This window comes from Triticum aestivum, chromosome 4A (assembly GCF_018294505.1).
Source record: "Triticum aestivum cultivar Chinese Spring chromosome 4A, IWGSC CS RefSeq v2.1, whole genome shotgun sequence".
NCBI lineage: Eukaryota > Viridiplantae > Streptophyta > Magnoliopsida > Poales > Poaceae > Triticum > Triticum aestivum.
Genome location: NC_057803.1, coordinates 753,671,633 through 753,688,553, shown reverse-complemented (window position 1 = coordinate 753,688,553; position 16,921 = coordinate 753,671,633). Strand labels below are relative to the sequence as shown.

General features: G+C 44.0%; 2 pseudogenes; both read right to left on the bottom strand.

Moving 5' to 3' along the window:
• Positions 1–4,413: 4,413 nt before the first annotated feature.
• On the bottom strand, positions 4,414–7,064 carry LOC123084645 (disease resistance protein RGA2-like; annotated as a pseudogene).
• Positions 7,065–8,468: 1,404 nt separating this feature from the next.
• Positions 8,469–16,229, bottom strand: LOC123083677 (receptor-like protein 53; annotated as a pseudogene).
• Positions 16,230–16,921: the final 692 nt, after the last annotated feature.

Genomic DNA, 16,921 nt, shown 5'->3' with positions numbered 1-16,921 from the left:
AAACATAAAATGCACTAAATCGATCAACTAACCAAAAATCAGTGATAAAATGCACTAACCTAAAATCGATATCTACTAACAACTTAAAAAAATTAATACATATATGAAAAAAAAACATCATCATATCATCAACAGAAAAAATAGTATTTTTTCTAAAAATCTATCTTTTGCATATATACATCAACATATATATACACAGAGAACATATATATACATACATATATACATTTTTATAAAAATGCAAAAAACAAAAAATCTAAAAAAAGGACATATAAACAGATATACACACATACATATACTCATACATATACATATAATCTACAGGAAAAAAACATATATATATTTGCAAAAAAAGGGGAAGAGGGGGGCGGTGCCGGCCCTGACCAAAATGAGGCAGAGGCGAAGGCGGCGTGGGGCAGCTGGGGCGCGGGGAGGCAGAGGCGGGGCGGCGACGGCGTCGGGGCGGCGCGGGGAGACCGCGACGGCGCGGGGTGGCGCGCGGCGACGGCGTCGGGGCGGCGCGGGGTAGCTGGGGCGCGGCGAGGCAGAGGCGACGGCGAGGCAGAGGCGGGGCGGCGACGGCGTCGGGGCGGCGCGCGGCGACGACATCGGGGCGGCGCGGGGGTGGCGACGGCGTCGGGGCGGCACGGGACGGCATCGGAGGCAGGGCGACGACGGCGACAGCGAGGCGCAGAGGGGCAGCCTGGCGGTGTCGTCGGGGCGGGATCGAAGAACTGAACGAAATTTTTCACAAGTCCTGCTTATATAGACGGAGCATTGGTCCTGGTTCGTGGCACAAACCGGGACTAATGCCCCCCTTTAGTCCCGGTTGGTGCACCAACCGGGACTAAAGGGGGGCATTAGTCCTGGTTTGTGCCACGAACCGGGACCAAAGCCTTCTTTAGTCCCGGTTGATGCCACCAACCAGGACCAAATGCCTTGTGCTGCCCCGCGCCCAAATGTTTAGTCCCACCTCGCTAGTTGAGAGGGAGCCGCACCTGTTTATAAGGTGCGGTGCGCCTTCCCTCTCGAGCTCCTCTGTAAAGCGGGCTTTCGGGCCTAACCGTGCAATCTGTGCCTGTGGGCCTACTGGGCCTCCCGCGAGCCTGAATCCTGACCCATGGTAGGGTTTCTAGTCGTATTCAGGCCGTGGGGGCCCAGTAGGTGGCACTTTTTTTGTTTTTTTCTTTTATGTTTTATTTGTTGCTTTATTTAGTTTATTTTGTTTCTATTTACAACAACAAAATACTTATTGTTGCTATATTTATTTTTTCTAGTTTATTTGTTTTGTTTTCTGCATTATTTATTTTCTTTTGTTTTTTGCTTTATTTTTTAATTCTTTTTTCTTTTAGTTTTAGAAAAATTATAAACTTTTTGTTAGTGCCATTAGTTTTCAAATTTGAAAACACTTTTTTTGTTTTCTTTGTTGCTTTGCACTGATTGAGATGGATTGGTAAAAAATTTCAATTATTTGAATATCTCCTGTTTCACCTATTAGGGGCGTGCTAATTTTATCCGATGAAGTACTTCTAATAGGTCAGTTAGAGCTATTCATAAATTTTTGTTCGAGAAAAAGAGGCATTTTGGACAACACTTTCAAACATAATATGGCCGTGTATGTTCACCGAATTTAATGAGGTTAAGATTTGAAGTTTATTTAATATTAACACAAGAGACAAATAAGCCATCATGTTCAACCACAAGTGCTAAAACATATACACTCCAATGATTCTAAAATCAAGTCTAATATTGACACGTACAAAGCTGAAGTACGGAGGTGCAAACCGGACCACGGAAATATGTGCAGACTGGCTCACTTATGTGTTACAAAGGAGACAAGTGACCTTCCCAGGAATAGAATATCATGCATAAATCTTTCAGTCTAGAAAGGAGTATACATGCACGAGCCATACATTGTTTTCTTTTGCTCCAGCCATACAGATACCAGAGAGGTTCAGGTGCATCTAATGCTAACCCATCAAAACATCCAGTAACTTCAACGATACTGGATATACTGGAGACAAGAGAAAGGTCATCCAACTGGTACAAAATGAAAATTTACCTGAGACAACTAAAGAAATGAATAACAATTCTATTCGTGGGGGGCTGAAGAGTGAAGATATAAACTATACACCCATTATCCTTTTTCTTTTAGTGAAACCGTGTCTTCAATTTAGATGAATGCAGCAAATACAATTCTTAAAACAAAATACGAAAACGGTGCAAGAAGACTATATGTATTGATGCTAGGTTTAAAATAGAAAAAAACTAGCAAACTATTTTAAAGCAATACAACATCACAACCTCTATTTATAAAATATATAGATATGCCAGAATTTAGTAGATGAAGTTATTTTGGCAATTTTTGTTGAATACACAAATAATTTTATATTATGTTTGATAGCTAAGAAAAAGACATAATTAGAGAAAGATTACATTAGCATGTGTGGAAGCATGTGGTGATATTGCATGATGCAACTGTAATAGTGATGAGGGGGCTATACTAGACATAAGTGTTAGATATTATCTTTCCTTAGGTTGTTTCTTAATTTTTTTATTGAAGACAGACACCAATATAGCTCGGAATGTCATGACCGGACCAAACTGATATGACTTCACGTTGTCTGTCATGATCAGACCAATATAGCTTGGAATACGTTGCAAACAGTACTTATCACGCACGATAAAACAAGTTCACATTAGGTTACAATTATTTTTGATAAACGAGTTCCTGCATTATGCATTTTTAACATAATTGTGTAAGTTTGCAAGTCTGCCATCCTATAACAGCTTCTAAATGCTAATTTAAATATAACAACAATTTAGGAAATCTAGCCGCGCAAATGCGCGGGTCACACCGCTAGTTTATTCTTATGAAAATCTGCAATGTGGGGAGTGCTTAATGCATATAGCTGCCGTTGCGTGTACCTAAAACTGCAATTGTGGGCGTCTTTGTTTTTCCTCTTTCTACAAACGCATGAAAAGACCTCTGCAAGGGACAACAGACCAAGCAAGTACTGTACTATGTTTGTCAAACTGCATGCGTCCGGACTCTCTGTTGCAACCTTTGTTTGTACAATTTTCGCTCGGGAATTCCAACACCACCATTCGGACTCTTCATTTCCAATAAGACACAGTCTTAGCCTGTTTAATCAGGTTAGCAGATGCTTTATTTATAAGAATCTCATCTTCTGTTTTATGCATCAACTCAATATCCACTCCATAAAAAGACCATCTTGGGCATTCCATTTTGATTTTTTTATTCCTCTTTCTCGCCACAATCTTAATAATTCTTCCAGTCCATGAAGATTTATTATTGTCAGATGAAAAGGGTAACAAGGAGCACCTTTTCAAACAAACACTATACTCCAGCTATTTCAGTATATGATATACAATGTATACATCATCACTAATAGTAGATAGTAATACTACACATTTCAATCAGAGTAAGTTTGATAATGCTATTTTAATTAGGCAACCTCTTTTCTGTATGCTTGGTTGACTTGTACATTTGCAGAGGCGACTGCGACCTACTGCAGATTAGATGCATACAAGGAAGACAGGCACCAACCCCCTTCCTCAACAACGTTTACACAACAAGAGTCTGAATGACATCAACCTCTACGAATTTCTTGATGTTTAATTCATTGATATCAACAAAGATCACTACACACTCAAGGCAGATGCTGCTTTGCTGTTTCTTCTTGTGCTGTTGCAACTAATTACATTTCTTCCTGTGTAGATAATCTTCATTGTAGTACCCGCAAAAAAAAATCTTCATTGTAGTATCGTGCAGTCTTAGAACTGCGACGTGCATTGATAATGAGAAGCACGGAGGTTGCCACATGAAAATCCTTAACACTTTTCTCCAGAAAAATACTGAAGTAGTAGTTGTTGTATTTCAGTAACCAAGCAGAAGAGGATATTTTAAGTAGCATACATATATGTATAAAACACATAGAGAATATGAAGCAGTTTATCTGACAGGTTAACTAATGCATATTGCACTGACTTTGTGTGGCACAGAACTGAGCATTTCAGCATCTCAGTCAATAGATTCTTTTATACAGTAACAGTGATTACTCGAAGACTGATCAAGTAGTGTTCATTGACAGAATTTTCAGCCCATAAAGATAAAGCTACGGCCATAGTCTGCTAAGAGAAGAGAAAAAGCAAATACAATCTACGAGTGGCTGGAAATTCAGTCCTAACCGTTGCAGCTTGCATACCAGATCAACAATGTTAATAACACTTGTGGAGGAACTAAGGTAGGTATGTTGTACTCAACAAATATATCAATGAGTGTCTATGGTTTCCATGCCAATATAGGTAGGTATGTTGCACTCAACAAATACATCAATTCTGGAACGCCACACATAGATAATCCCATGAGGCTGGCATCTCAATCAAAGATCAATGCGAGCTAATGTGAATTTCAAGCTCGGCGCCAAGTCTTGCCTCTCGAATTACTTTAGCCTTAACCAAATCCTGGTAAGCGCCTCCTCTTGAGAAGATTCCCTCTAAATGGGGGCAGCCCATGATCCATATGTCCTGGAGGGCAGGGAGCTGATGCAGGAGTCCCTCCGGTAGTGTCTCTACCCTTGGGAACCACACCATCTTCAACATCCTGAGTGAAGTGACTCCATACATTCCATCTGGAAATGCCACCAGCGCGTTACACCCACTCAGAGTAAGCTCTGTCAAAATTTTCACATTCCCAAGAATTTTTGGCATGGACACCAGCTTGGGACAAGAACAAATGCACAATATTTTAAGAGCAGGCAACTTTGGTACCTCCACCAAATTCTTGCAGTTTAGAATGTCAAGAAACCGGAGTTGAGGAAGCAAGACATTTTCTTCATCGGATATGGTTGATGGAAGTGAACCAGTTAAGTTGGAACAACTAATCAAGTTTAGATCTTGAAGACGATTCAAGTTTCCAATTTCTACCATTGGCCATTGTACTGTATTATTGTTGCCTCTAATCCAGATTGTATCAACAAAACCAAAATGGTTCCATATATTCTGCTGTTTTTTAGATTGTTCAGCTGAGAAAAGAAATTTGCAATCTACTATATCCAATTTCTTAATAAATTTGGAAGGTACTCTTTTCAGCTCCTCTTCAAAGCACTCTACATTGTCCTTCAAACCTTTTAGATTCAGTGTCGCATATGAGTCACCAAGCCCCGAGAAATGAAGGTCCTCAGGCTGCCAACCAACTATAGGTTTCACTAAAATGGCGCCCTTGCACTCAAGATTAGATTGCACAAACAGATTAATCAAATGATAAACGGGAATGGCGCTTGCCCACTTTATCAGCAGATCTTCAAGCAGAGGGAGCATCTTGGGCATGCTTCATAGCATTGGGCATTCAATAATTTCTAGCTTCTTGAGCTGAGGGAGTGATACAACCGTTGCTTGTCCAGGCACCTCTAGGTGCCATCTCTCTAGCTTAGGCATGTTGGAAAGCTTCATACATTCCAATTTAGGAAAGAAAGGTGGTGGAGAAATACATGATTGCCCATTGTCTGTATCATCATCACCAACACATATACGTGTCAAATTATCAAAACCTTTCAAACTCAAGTACCCGAGGGAGGGACATTTATATAATGGGGAGAGATCCTTGCAGTTCTTCCAGCTACTCAGATGAAGTTCACTAAGTTGTTCTAACGGTGTAGAGTTGTGCATCCATGATGATAATTTAGCACCTCTATAATTAGATAACATTAAAGCTTCAATTCGTTCATGAGGACAAAGGGCCTCTAATATTCCTTCTGCATTGGCATCTACCTCATACCCATCTTGTGTGCTATAAGAAGGTCCATTTTCCCAATCAAGTGACAATTGATTCACATTATGCTTGGCGGACATATTGCTTGGTTTAGCATTTTCTGCACTATGCACTTTTATCAACTTAGTCAAATAAAAAGCACCACTAAGATTCAAATATTTCAGTTGATCAATTCCACAACCCGCATCACTATCACAGACATAATTTGTCAATGTCGGTAGAGAATTCAACTGACCAATACCTTGTGGCATGCGCTCCAAACGATGACACCCAAGGAGGAAAATGTGTCGGAGATTGGTCATATATCTCATGCCTTCTGGTAATTTCTCAAGTTTTGTACATTGAATGAGCTTCAGTGTTTGCAAGTTATACAACATTGTAGTGGCTTCAGGAAGTGAAGATATAGCTGAACAAGAACAATCTAGATAGCGAAGATGCTTCAAGTTTGTCATTTGTGTTATGATTGAATATGTCTTCAATGCTCGCAGTGACATGAATTTTGACTTGGCCACACTCAGAGGAGTCCCATATCGAATCTCAAACCACCACTCACTTTGGACTAATATCATGCGGGGCCGAGGAGCTAAAATTTTATTCATGGTTGCAATTCTACCAAACTTTTGCAAGAGTACTAACTCCAGCTTTTGACCAGATCTTAATCAAGTTGAAACTAAAACACTGCTAATAAAAAAATAGGTATGGGTATGAGGACTTGATCTTACAACTATATATTTGCGAACTGGATCATTATGATATTAATTTGTGCACTGAAAGTTATACATCGAGATGTGCTTGCACCATATCAAAGGGCATGTGTCCAAATTACATCTTTCTCGAAGTGCTTCCTGCATCAAGAATCGGTTGTCCAATCAAAGGCCCTATCCATCACACAAGGTTGCCTTGATAATTAAGATTAAAATCAGGCAAGAGATTTGGGCGTTTAATGATTACACTTCTTATATCCACAGAGATAGGATCCGTGTTACCGTACTAAACTTTCTGTCACTAGTTTTCAATAACACTTCACGGTCTCCCTCCCTTAACCTCTCGGTGACTCATTCTCCATGATCATGGTTACGTACAGGGATGAACAATGCGGATGAGACAAGAGACAACTACAATGAAATTTTATGTTACACATACGAGCCGTTAATTCAAAGTACTTCCATCGCCCCCTCCCCCAAAAAATACATAGGGTTGTAGGGCTATGTCTCAACTCAAGATGGCAACGGGGCCCCGAAACCCGCGTCCCCGCGGGTTTTTACCCCATTAGGGGACGGGGATGGGCGATTTTCTAACCCCGTGGGCCTGCTGTTGGGTAAAATGTAAAACCCAGCATGTTTCGCGGGTTCACACCCGTTTCATCAATACCCGAACCCAAAACCCGGCCTACCCGCGAAAATACTACACAAGGTATTGGGCCATGCAGCCTGGACTCGCATCGGCCCAAACGTCTGCAGCGTCCGAGCCCCCAACCTCAAATCCACTCGACGCACCCCAGCCTCGCTAGGTCTCGCACACCACACGGGCACCGCTCCCTCGATCCCATCTTGCACACCACACGGGCACCGCTGTTGAACCATCTACCATTGTTTTTTGTTCAAATTTGCTCAAGCTATGCTGCTGAAATGTGCTTGTTTTGCTGCTGAAATGTTATTCTTTGTTGCCACTATGTTTGTTTAAATATTTTGATTTTCTCGTGGGTTCCCCGTGGGTTCCCCGAAACCCGATGGGTTTAGGGGACGGGTGAAAAACTAGCCCCGCGCATGGTGATGGGGACGGGGACGGGTTTACGATTTTCTCGTGGGGATGGGTTTGGGAAGGCAAAACCCGATGGGTTTCATCCCCGTTGCCATCTGGAGTCTCAACCCATGCCCTTATAGAATTACTTACATATGACGATCAGATCGCAAGAAAAAATGATGGAAGAACACATCAAGAGGAATGATCAATTAATAATTTCTTACAGTTGTTGCCCACTGCAATAGATGATTACAAGGTATGTATAATCGAGCTGAGTGCTATGGTTGTGGTGATGGAGATGGAAAATGGTGGCTGCTAGGGTTTCTGGATGCTGTGGACCCCGAAGATGGAGGTCTCGGCGATCTTTTGTTGCTTGTCTGACGTGGGGTCCTTTATAAAGTCTGTTTGGTTGGATCAGGGGATGCCGTTGGCAGGTCATACGACGGCCGCGGCGGAGATGGCTTCCTCGTCCTCTACCTGTTCTGTTCAGTTTGAGGACTCCGGTGATGGCTTCCTCGTGCAAGCTACGGACCTTCATGTGCTAGCCTGAAGCTAATCGATCCACCTGCCTGTCTACCTGCTTGTGTACGTAGTACGTGCATATATTTCAAAAAACATCAATGAAACTGAAAGGGAAATTTGACACGTGTGATACGACTCTTTTTTAGAAAAGGAGGATGCAGCCACACGTGTGATACGACTTGACTCGGTTGAGAAAAAAGGCTATGTGAATTTAGTATCGCGTGAAAGGAACATGTTCTGCCGGGGGGCTTTTAGACTGGAATTCGAGTGGCGAGATTCACAGGTTAGCACACAGAATGAACAATCAAATAATGTTTTGTGGAAGCTTATGCCTTTGCCTCGGCATGCTTTCATGTTAATATAGGGGCAAAGCCATGTAGGCCAAGAATACAAGGTTGGTAGGATTACATATTTGAGAATCAAGAAAGAGAGAGAGATCTAACAGAATCTTTATCAATCAGATTGGTGTACATGATCCTAACAAAATATTCGTTACTTCTAAGACATATTACAAGCTTATAATCTTCAACAAAACACATTCTTGTACAAGCTACTAAATACTTGCTCACTCTTATTTATTCATACAGTTCAACAGTAGAATGACAACAGCATCAGATCGGCCTTATTTGGTTTAGCACGCCAGTTCTTAACTTGTAGTTGTCTTACTGGTTATCATGCCCCAAGTAACAACAACAAACACGTACACATTGTCATGTAGCTTGTCAAAGAGGCGGAAATAAGCATTCCTCCATGCTCTTTTGAACAGAAGAGCACAAAAGACAATCCAGAGTCCCGCCACAAAGCCCGCCGTCAGCCCAAAGTAGAAGAACACCACTGGATCATAACCATTTTCTCTTCTCTGCTGATCACCATGCTCTAAAGCATTGTTGCCTGGGCAATTCTTTTTAAGAGGAGGCCCACAAAGACCATTATCGCCGCTGTACATGGACGGGTTCTCGGCGTAGAGGGTGTCAAGTTGACGTCCTGTCGGAATTCTTCCTACAAGATTGTTGTATGACAAGTCCAAGGAGCTTAGATACGTCAAATCTGACAAGCTTGTTGGGATTTCACCGAAAAGGTTGTTCCTTGATAAGTCGAGTGATTCTAGTGATTTCATAGCCCCAATGTTCCTAGGAATTTTTCCACTCAGGTGATTCCATGATAAATTCAAAGTAAACAATCCATTAAGAGAAGTCATCTAATCTGAAATTCCACCCGTTAAGTGGTTGAGTGAAATGTCAGTGCCGAACATGTCGTAAACTGTATATATGTCATACTTCAGATTTTGCCGCTTCATCACCACAGACAAAAGGTCCTTGTTCATGTCCTCTTGAACATACAAGTTAGTCCCACCACGTTGTGGATGTTTGGTGTCATTGCTATTAATTTTGACAATGACGATGGAATTGATCCTGAGATATTGTTGCTTGCTAAACTAAAGTACTGAAGTAGTATAAGATTTGTGATGTTGGCTGGAATATCCCCATAAAACATGTTATGGTTTAGCAGCAGAAATCTCAAGTTCAGTAATACACGGAGAGGAATTTGTTGGACGAGCATTGTGGCAGTTTCCTTAAAAACTCTGTTATGTTCCCAAACGCGAGACTTCCATCAAGCCGTAGGAGCTCTAAATCACAGAGATTTTTCAAGTCCACCATCATTGTAGCTGAATTGCCATTATAGGCAAAGGATAGGAATTGGAGGGATGTAATACCTCCTAGGGCGTCAGGGAATGGACCATAGAGATAGGTTTCATCAAGGTCTAAATGTGTGATGCCTGTTATGTTCCAAAACCAACTCGTATCGATTTGATGGCCAAGATAGTTTCTGTGGAGGACGAGCTGCTCAAGTTTTGTGAGGTTTAGGTGTGTGAGCGGCTGGTTGGCGTTTGGAAGTGAGCAGTTACGAAGAATGAGGTCCTTGAGAGTTGGGATTGTGTTGGCCACAGGGAACACGTTGGGGGTGCCGAGATTTATGCCACTCATGTCAAGATATTCCAGGAAATGCAGATGAGTTAACCATGAGACATCTGCTGTGTGTATATTTTGCATATAACTGAGGTCAAGGTGTCGCAAGTTTGAAAGATTGCCTAGCTGAGGCGGCAGTGTACCGGAAAAGAGCGTGCTGGTGAGATCGAGATACTCCAACTTCGAAAGTTTGCCTAGCTGAGGCGGCAGTGTACCGGAAAAGAGCGTGTTGGAGAGATCGAGACGTGTCAAGTTTTTGTAAGAAAACAGGAACTGAGCACGACCATGCAGGGATGTCCAACTGAGATCGATATACTCAAAATTTGAAAGGTTGGAAAGCCGAGCAGGAACTCTACCAGAGTATGGCGTGAGGGAGAGATCGAGATGTCTCAAGTTTTTGTAAGAAAACAAGAACTTGTGGAAAGTGGTGGAAGCGTTCCTACTGTCCATACAGGGAGAGCCGCGTGATATATATTGATATGGAGCGAGAGGCGTCTCGTGGCGTTACAGGATGCGATCGTGGACTAACGATCGAGAGATACAATCGGGAGAAGAGATAGAAAGATAAGAGGAAGTTAAAACAAACTCTATCTCTAACTACCTAAGATAAACATGACATATAGCCAACGTGACACCATCGTGACATGATGTTTAACACTCCCCCATAATCAAAACCGAACTAGGTTGAGATTACGCCGAAAAACTTCAAAGCTTCTGGTTGGTAGCGCCTTTGTAAACCCATCTGCAATTTGATCCTTGGATGAAATGAATCGATATCTAATTCTTTGTTAGCAACTCGTTCCCTGACAAAATGAAAATCTATCTCGATGTGTTTGGTCCTGGCATGGAAAACTGGGTTAGCAGACAGATAAGTTGCACCAAGGTTATCGCACCAAAGACAAGGTGTTGGGGTTTTCAGTATTCCCAACTCCTTTAGTATTGCTTGGATCCAAATGACTTCAGCTATGGCATTTGCCAAGGCTTTGCATTCTGCTTCAGTGCTCGATCTAGAAACAGTGGCTTGTTTCTTTGCACACCAAGAGACTAGGTTTGGGCCATGAAAGATGGCAAATCCCCCTGTGGACCTTCTATCATCCAAGCAGCCAGCCCAATCCGCATCAGAGAAGGCACTAATGCCCATGGAGGATGATCTGTTGATGGAAAGACCCATACTGACAGTGTTCTTGACATACCGTAAGATGCGTTTTGCTGCTGTCCAGTGAGCTGTGGTAGGTGCATGCAAGAACTGGCAGAGCTTGTTGACTGCAAATGAGATGTCAGGACGAGTAAGTGTTAAGTATTGAAGTGCACCAACTATACTTCTGTAACTAGTGCTGTCATCCTGATTCAGGAGTGTCCCCTCTGTGAGAGACAAGGTTTCTGAACTTGACAGGGGGGTCGGTGACGGCTTGCAATCCTGCATGCCAACTCTGCTCAACAAGTCAGTGACATATTTTCCTTGAGAAAGATGAATGCCATGATCAGTTTTCTTAACTTCAATGCCTAGAAAATAGTGCAAGTCCCCAAATCTTTGAGAGCAAATTCTGATCTAAGATCACTGAGCAAGGCTGTAATTGCTTCATTGGACGAGCTAGTCACAATTATATCATCAACATATATAAGAACAAAGATGGCAGTTTGAAACTTGTTGTAAATAAGCAGAGAAGTGTCAGACTTTGATGGAACAAACCCAAGTGCTTGCAACTTCATACTCAACCTAGAATACCAAGCTCTGGGGGCTTGCTTGAGTCCATACAGGGCCTTGTCAAGCTTACAAACATGGAAGGGTGCATTTGGATCTGCAAACCCAGGAGGTTGTTTCATATACACCTCTTCTTCCAGAACACCATGAAGAAACGCGTTATGTACGTCTAGCTGGCGAAGACTCCATCCCCTGGAAACAGCAAGAGAGAGCACAAGACGAATAGTTGCTGCTTTGACAACTGGACTGAACGTGTCCTCATAATCAATACCATACCGTTGCTTGAAACCCTTTGCAACTAAGCGAGCTTTGTAGCGATCAATAGTGCCATCAGATTTTCTTTTAACTCGATAGACCCATTTGCAATCAATGAGATTTATACCTTGTCGATGAGGAACTAAATGTCATGTCTTGTTACGTTGCAACACAGATATTTCATCCTCCATTGCTTGTTTCCATCTATTGTCCCCAAGTGCAGCAGCAAGCGACTTTGGTTCAACAGATTCCCCTGTCAAACACGTGAGGCCATACTTGGAAATATTTTTGTAATTAAGTCTGTTAATAACTCCCTGTTGCAACCTGGTGCGTGTAGAACAGACTCCAGAAGAAGGAGCTACAGAAGATCCGGGCTCCAGAGGATGATCAGCCGCAGCAGATCCCGAGGGGGATCCTGGTGCGCTGACAGCGGCCGATCCCGAAGTCGCCTCGGGACGAGGCGAGGCGACCAGGCCCACGTCGCGGGCAGGCGCGGCTGTCTCCCGGTCGGGGAGACCGCGGGAGTGGCGGGCCCAGGCTCGGGCCCAGGCGCAGGAGAGCGGCACGCGGAGCCCTCAGGTTGGTTGGGCCGGAACGCGAGTGGAGAGGCGGGAGGACCAGGTGGTGGCCCAGCCGGTCGCGCCGATCCCGAAGTAGATCGGGGCGCTGCTGATGGGACGTGGACAGGAGGTGCCTGGGTGGATCCCGAGGCGCATTGCATGGCAGAGGGGGGTAATCCCGATGAGGATCCGCCAGGAGATTCCGTGCACATAAAATGTCGCACTGTAGCGCCGTTTTGAACACCATTTTCACCATCATTTGCACTGTTTATCGCTGCAACACAAAGCTCAGGTATAAAGTTAGGAGGGTTAGGCAAATATTGATCATCACAATTATTTTCTTCCCCATTTGCACCATTTGATAGACTAGAAGGCAAAAGAAGGATTTCTTTGCGAAGAAGAGCACCGGCATTGGGATGGAGTGTGGCAAAGGGAAACTGAGTTTCGTCAAATGCAACATCCTGGGAGATATACACTCGACCGGTAGAGACATCTAGGCACTTAACTCCTTTATGTTGTACACTGTAGCCAAGAAAAACACACTGTTTCGAACAAAACATGAGTTTACGGTTATTGTATGGACGGAGATTGGGCCAACATGCACACCCAAAGACACGAAGTGGAGCATAATCAGGTTTGACATGTAAGAGACGCTCGGTGGGAGTTTCATTTTTGATGACACGGCTGGGTAGAATATTAATGAGATGCACAGTTGTGAGAAAAGCTTCATCCCAAAACTTTAATGGCATGGACGCAGCGGCAAGCAAAGCAAGACCTACCTCAACAATGTGTCTGTGTTTGCGCTCTGCCGAGCCATTTTGCTGGTGAGCATGGGGGCAGGAGACATGGTGAGATATTCCCAACATTTGAAAAAAAGAATTGAGTTTTTCGTACTCACCACCCCAGTCGGATTGAACAGCGAGGATTTTGCTATTGAATTGTCTTTCAACAAGTGCTTGAAAGTTTTGGAAAACTTGGAACACATCACATCTTTTCTTGAGAAGGTATATCCACGTATATTTACTAAAGTCATCAATGAAGCTAACATAATAAGCATGTTTACCAGCGGAAAGAGGAGCAGGACCCCATACATCAGAGAATATGAGTTGTAAAGGTCTGGTAGACACACTAGTTGAGACAGGATATGGCAACTGATGACTTTTAGCTCTTTGGCAAGAATCACACACTGTTTCAGAATTATGCTCTCCAACAACTGAGAGATTATTTTTGCTAAGAATTTGCTTGACAATAGAAAAAAAAGGATGGCCCAAACGGGCATGCCATCTCTCTAAAGAGAGTCTAATGGCACTACACACTTGTTTATTGAATCTGCTAACTTTGGGAATCAAAGGGTAGAGTCCATCCACGCATCTACCTCGGTAAAGAATTTGCTTCGTGACCTGATCCTTGATCAAGAAAAAGAATGGGTGAAACTCTAGAAAAACATGATTGTCAAGAGCAATGTGATGCACAGAAAGAAGGTTTTTCGATGAACTAGGACAATGATGAATGTTGTTAAGATGTATGTCCCTATGCGGGGAATGAATAATTGAATGACCAATATTGCTTATCTCCATACCTGAACCATCGGCATTATGAACTTGATCGTGCCCGTTGTATCTTTCATGCATGGTGACCTTCTCTAGCTCATGGGTGATGTGGTCCGTGGCTCCAGAATCCACATACCAGTTTGAATATGCACCATAGCCTGCACCATAGCCTGTGTTTGCCGCATCAGCAATCTTCTTCTTGCGTGAGTTATCTTCAGCATATCGCCACTTGCACTCTTTTGCTATGTGATTAGTTTTCTTACAAATTTGGCACTTGCCCTCATACTCATCATACCCGCGAAAGTTGTTGTTGTTGTAGTTGTTTTGACTGCCCCTATTGTTGTTGTAGAAGGGTCGGCCTCCTCCCTGGTGATGGGTGTTGTAGTTGTAGCCGCCGCCGCCGTTGTTGGAGTAGTGGCCGCCGCCACCACCCCCGTACTGGTTGCCGTGGTCACCGTAGTGGCCACCGCCGCCACTGATGGGGTTGTGGGCACCGCCGCCATGTCCATCACGACGGGAGCCGCCGCCGCCGCCACCGTTGCCGCGGTAGCCTTTGGGCTGGCCACCTCCACGGCCGCGCGATGCGGCATTGGCCGACGACTTGAAGGCGCCTGCGCCCGTGCCCTGGAACATCTCCACCCTCTGATCGAAGGTAGCAACCATGCCGAAGAGCTCATCTACAGAAACATCATCAGGACGAACATCAAGGGCAGAGATAATCGGTTGGTAATCCATGTCTAGGCCAGAGATGATGTGGGAGACGAGCTCATTTTCTGTGATAGGTTTGCCGGCTGCGACTAACTCATCGGCAAGGCCTCGCATGTGACCGAAGTATGTGGCGGCAGATTGGGTTCCTTTCTGGGCGGTGGTGAGGGAGATGCGAACGTGGTTTGCTTTGGAGCGGGATTGGGCGGAAAACATATTTGCGAGGGCTATCTAGATTGCATGGGATGTATCTAGGGAAGCAACCTGAACTAGTACCTCCTTTGAGAGATTGCGGAGTAGATAGGCAATGATTTGTTGATCTTGGATCAACCAAGGAGCATAAGCAGGGTTAGGGACGACCTGATCTTTGCCCTCGGAGGTTTTGCTGACTAGGGTTTTTGCTGGTTCGGCGATGGTTTGGTCGAGGTATCCAAAGAGGCCGGCCCCCATGATCTGGGAGCGGGCTTGAGCACGCCAGAGAATGTAGTTCGATCTGGTGAGGGGCTCTGAAACGTTGTTGTTGAGGCCGGAGGAAACTACGGCGGTAGAGGTCGACATAGTCGAGTTTGGGAGAAGGATAGCTAGACGAGATGGAAGAAGATGGCTCTGTATACCATGTGGAAAGTGGTGGAAGCGTTCCTACTGTCCATACAGGGAGAGACGCGTGATATATATTGATATGGAGCGAGAGGCGTCTCGTGGCGTTACAGGATGCGATCGTGGACTAACGATCGAGAGATACAATCGGGAGAAGAGATAGAAAGATAAGAGGAAGTTAAAACAAACTCTATCTCTAACTACCTAAGATAAACATGACATATAGCCAACGTGACACCATCGTGACATGATGTTTAACACTCTGGAGCATGACCATGCAGGGATGTCCCACTAAGATCGAGATACTCCAAATTTGAAAGGTTGGAAAGCCGAGCAGGAACTCTACCAGAGTATGGCGTGCCGGCGAGATCGAGATGTCTCAAGTTGTGCAAAGAAGACAAGAAATCTGGGAATACACTGCTGCCGTTTGGTCCAAGTAGGGAGGTGGTGCTGAGATCCAGGTACTCGAGATGCTGGAGAGAAAGCAAGGAAGGACTTATCTGGCCGAACAACCAGCTGAGACCGATGTCAAGCTCGGTGACATGGCCGGTTTCGTTGCTGCAGGCGACGCCCGTCCAGCGGCAGCAGTCATGGCGCAGTTTTTGCCACGAGGCGAGGACGCCATCCGTGTCGTTGATGCCCTGCTTCAAGGCCAGCAACGCGTCCCTCTCGCGTGGCCAGCAGCTCTTCTGCGCATGTGCATGTGCGACGACGAAGAAGCCGCAGGACACGGCTGCAGTGGCGAGGAGCAAGGCGAGCTTGGCAATGGCGATTGAGTGGTGCATGGCGGAAGTATTTTCGCGGAAGCTTGAATGGACTTTTCCCAAGTTGAGATTAAATGGCATCACGTCTCTCTTTGTGAGATGCTCATTGTGTGGAGGCCGTCAGCTGTCACGTTTCTTAAGTAATGTGGGCAACTACCGTATATATGTATTCTTACATTTTATGTCAACATCTCAGAGCATTAAGTTGTTAATCTTATTAAAAAATCTGTCAAGTATACTGATATTTAACCCAGCTTTGAACAACCAGTGTACAAGTAAACAACTACTCCCTCCATCTAGGTGTATAAGTCATCTTACGAAAACCAAATAATCCCAAAACACTTAGGCGCGGTGCATTAACTTCTACCTCGTTTCTTATTTTTTGACATATCAACCAATAAGAGACAAGGGTGTGCATGCTTTTAATGACTTGAGACTATCAAACACGACATGCAGTGATTAGTTTATTGCATGCAATACTATTAATTAGTAAATAAACATTAGTGTCTCTCGTTTTCCCCTCCTTCTTGATCACGGTGCACAGCCTAAGATGATTTACTCACCTAGACGGAGGGAGTATTGAGGATGGTTTGTTGAAAGATCAGCTTTAACGGCTTAACTATTGAGGACCCACAGTGGCGTTGCAAGTTTGAATAACGTGGCCACTCACTTCATCAATAACAATAACAACAACAGGTACTAATAATTGAAAGAGGGAGTGGTCCCAACATGACAATGCATGCCGCTTGCAAGTCTTCCTCT